This window comes from Pimephales promelas, chromosome 2, assembly GCF_988280905.1.
Source record: "Pimephales promelas chromosome 2, fPimPro1.hap1.1, whole genome shotgun sequence".
Classification (NCBI taxonomy): domain Eukaryota; kingdom Metazoa; phylum Chordata; class Actinopteri; order Cypriniformes; family Leuciscidae; genus Pimephales; species Pimephales promelas.
This window is the reverse complement of record NC_142770.1, coordinates 27247439-27251589: the sequence shown is the minus strand read 5'-3', so window position 1 is coordinate 27251589 and position 4151 is coordinate 27247439. Positions and strand designations below refer to the sequence as shown.

The window sequence follows — 4151 nt, the reverse complement described above, 5'->3', positions numbered from 1 at the left end:
AGAAGAAGATACAATAACTTTTTCTAAAGAATGGACTTCCGGGGTGTCATATTGGAGTATTGGGACTGTACATTCAGATGGACTGGGGATAGTGTTTAAGAAAAATGGATTCATGATAGAGAATTATGTATCTCTTGTGCCGGGGAGATTACAATGTCTGGATGCACGATGGGGTGAGTATAAATATCGCTTTATTAATGTATATGCACCCTGTAATAGAAGTAAAAGACTGGAATTTTTCAAAAACTTACCAAATTTATGGGATACCAATAGATGTGTAATAATGGGGGGTGATTTCAATATAACGTTGGACAGTTTGGAAAAAAATGGGGAAATTGACTTCTCAGGGATTTACTTAAAAGAGGAATTAGGAGAGCATTTCTTACAGGATGCATATAGGAAATGTAATAAAGATGATCCAGGGTTTACATGGGGTAATACGAGGGGCAATAGAAGTAGATTAGATTATTTTTTATAACACAGGGGATAGAAATAAAAGAGTTGAGGATTGTACCATGTTGGTGTTCAGATCATGGAATGTTGTTAGTCACAATAGTTAATAATGAGGTAAGCATGGGTAAGGGCTATTGGAAGATGAATATTAGTTTGTTGGAGGATGATATATTTAAAAAGGAATTTAAAGATTTTTATAAATTATGGCAAGAGTTTAAAGTGGGGTATGTATCGCTTTTAGAATGGTGGGAGGTGTTGAAAAAATAAATTGCGGGGTTTTGCATATACAGAAAAGAAAAGAAGACAGGAAAGGAGGGAGGTTTGGAAGGACAATAATAGATTGCAAAAAATAATGGCAAATCAAAATGGAGGGTTAGAGGTGAGAGAGGAGGAAATTGCGGAGATAAAGGGGAAAATTAAAAGGTACTAAAAAGGCAAAGGAGTTTGCGTTTTTAGCAAAGGTAGAGGAAAAGGAAAAAGATGAGAAAGTAACTAAATATTTTTTTCAAACAATAAAACAGAAACAGAGAGGGGAAATAATTGATGGGTTTGTCAGAAAAAGGAGAAGTTAAAGGGAAAGAAAACATGTTTAAATATGTCTGTGGCTTTTATAAGGAATTGTTTTCTAAAAGAGAGGTAGATGGGAGGAAGGAAGGGGAGTTATTGGGAGGTATAAAGAGAGTCCTACTTAAGGAACATAGAGAAAAAATAGGGGGTGAGATCAAGGAAGAGGAAATTAAAGCAGCCCTTACCTCAATGAAAGGGAATAAAACTCCAGGGGGGGATGGGTTGCCGAAAGAGTTTTATGGGTGCTTTTGGGACATCATGAAAAGAGATTTGGTGTTGGTATATAGAGGTGTATAAGACAGGCAAGTTAACTGAGTCTATGAGTTCGGAGGTAATACACCTAATCCACAAGAAAGGTGAAAAAAAAGATATAAAAAATTGGAGACCAATAACCGTTTTAACAACTGATTATAAAATTTTAAGTAAGTGTTTAACAAATAGGTTACTGGAGGTGATGTCGGTATTAGTGAATCCAGATCAAACTTGTGGGGTTAAGGGAAGGGCTTGTTCTTTTAATTTATTGCTCATAAGAGATATCATTAGCTGGGTTGAAGAGAGAGATCTGCCTTTGTGCATACTGAGTCTAGATCAGGAGAAAGCCTTCGACAGGGTTAACCATGAATTCCTATTTAAGGTATTAGGGGAAATGAATGTTGGGGAAGAGTTTATCTCATGGGTAAGGGTCCTATATAATGAAGTACATAGTAGGGTGAAGATAAATGGGTTTTTGAGTGAACCGATTGAACAAAGGGGAGGTGTTAGGCAGGGATGTCCATTGTCTCCTTTGTTGTATGTCTTGTTTATAGAGCCTTTGGCAGAAAGAATAAGGAATGAGCAATACATTGAAGGAGTGCACATACCGGGAGGTTTGGGTGAACGGGTAAAAGTATCTCAGTATGCAGACGATACAACTGTATTTATGTCTACAGATAGAGGGTTGGATAAAGTGGTGCAAATATTGGAAATGTATTGTGCAGCTACTGGCTCGGCCATAAACTATGCCAAATCATCATTAATGTATTGTGGAAAATGGAAAGGAAGGAAAGAGGTGAGGCACGGTTTTTCGTTGTGTCCTACGGGAATCAAAATTTCGGGGGTTAAATTTTATCATAAAGATTCGGCTAAACTAAATTGGGAGGAAAAAATTGAGAGGGTAAAAAAGAAATTGAACATTTGGAGGAGCAGAAAGCTTAGTATTACGGGGAAGGGGTTAGTAGTTAAGGTAGATCTGTTGTCTAGTTTGATTTACTTAGCCCTAATCTTTCCAATTCCTGTGAAAAGTAAATTAATTTTGACTAGGTTGGTCTTTTCATTTATATGGGGTGGGAAGTATGAACCTGTTAAAAGAGAACAGATGTACCTAGAGGTTGAAGAAGGAGGTAGAGCGGTGGTGTGTATTCCTTTAAAGTTAGAGGTACTTTACATTTGTTTTTTATGTAAGATACTTATAGATAATGTGGAGCATAAAGCTATGTATTTTGTAAAATTGTGGGCAGCTCTGCCATTAAGGAGAATTGTTCCCTTGGACAACAGAGGACCAAAGGCTGAGAGTAGACCTTGGCAATATGAAAAGTTAATTTTGTTTTTAAGAGCCCATCCTGGTTGTGTAAAGGAGGAGTTACTAAAAAATCATAAACAATTATATCAAGATTTAAAAGAGAAAATGGTAGTAACACAACAAGCAGAAATGAGAAAGAAAAAAGTTAAGTGGAAATGTATTCAACATGAAAATTTAAGTAATGAGAGGAAGGATTTGAATTGGCTCGTAGCTTTGAATAGATTGCCGGTGAGGGAAAGATTGTATAATCAAGGATCTACAGGCACAAGAGGTTGTCCAGGGGACGAGACTCTACATCATGTTTTTTGTGAATGTTATTTAGCTCATTGCTTTCGGAAAAGAATACAACAACTGTTAAGGTTAGTAAGAATTGATATTGTTTTGAACCCTGACTTAATTGTAGGAGGAAAAGGGTTGGGACAGTCAAAAAAGGAAAGGATAATCTGGTGCATAATAAGTATTGGTAAAGAGATATTGTGGGAGGAATGCTCAAGTTAAAAAGAAAAGAGAAGGTAGAACATCAAAGCAATTGTGGTATGAATTGAAATACAAAGTGTTAATGGAAGCTAAAATGTGGAAAATAAGAATGGAAACAGATGAATATTTGCTTTTGTGGGGTGAATTGGAAAAACATTGTAAAAAAAAAATAATCTGTTCTTATCAGTTTAATATCTGATACGTGCCCTACCCGGGCACCATATATTAAATTGATTTTTGGTCCTGGGAGATGGAATAGGGGCTTGCTCCGTCCACTCCACGCATCGACCTGGTATTGCAGTACTTCTGGGAACGGTGCACCCTCCTAAAGTGTTCAGTGAAAGAAATGTAGTGGTCTTGTGTGGCAGAAGGTGATAATGGAGCTAGTGTGAGTGGGTGTTGTAGGTGATCATGTGCTATACTAGCCTGGGTAGAATTGTGGTGTAAAAACAAACTGACAGAGGAACAGGGGTTCCTTTTTGTCTTAACATCTGATCCATCCACTATTCGGGGACGGCGCATTATGTACATTTATGGCTCATGGAGCCGGATGCGGAGCGTGCAAAAAAAAAAAAAAAAAAGCCCCTTTTTTGACTGGCAAACCGCTGGTGAGGATTGGGGAGAGGGACAGGGTGCTTCTGACTCAAGGCCTGGGAATTCATACTTACCTGGCAGGGGAGACACCATGATCAGGAAGGTGGTTCACCCAGGGCGAGGCTCGGCCATTGCACTCTGGGTTGTGCTGACCCCTGCGAATTCCCCAAATGTGGGAATCTCGACTGCATAATTTATGGTAATGGGGGACTGCGTTCGCGCTCTCCCCTGGACAACACTGGTTAAAAGGGCAGATTGTTAAAGCTCCACTTGAGGTTCTTTTGTTTTGTTTTTTTTCTCCACTTCTTCAATATCCAGAGGCAGTCCAGAGAGTTGAACTGCGGTGGTTGCTCGAGAGATACGAAACAGTCTAGGACCGGTCTGTGTGAGGAGGGTTTTCTTTTTTCTCCTTAATTCTTCAAATAATCTCCAATATTTGACGGACGACTTAGTTCACAGCAGTTGTCCTGGAGGCAAAGTTGTTCGGAATGAGGAGTTCTAT

General features: G+C 38.6%; 2 non-coding genes across 2 annotated transcripts; both read left to right on the top strand.

The window, feature by feature from the left end:
• The first annotated feature begins 3181 nt into the window (after positions 1 to 3181).
• Positions 3182 to 3381, top strand: LOC148995904 (U2 spliceosomal RNA). Its single transcript, XR_016149452.1, has one exon. It is a non-coding gene; the product is annotated as a U2 spliceosomal RNA (small nuclear RNA).
• A 334-nt stretch (positions 3382 to 3715) lies between these two features.
• Positions 3716 to 3880, top strand: LOC148995903 (U1 spliceosomal RNA). The gene has a single exon (XR_016147673.1). It is a non-coding gene; the product is annotated as a U1 spliceosomal RNA (small nuclear RNA).
• The last annotated feature ends 271 nt before the right edge of the window (positions 3881 to 4151 follow it).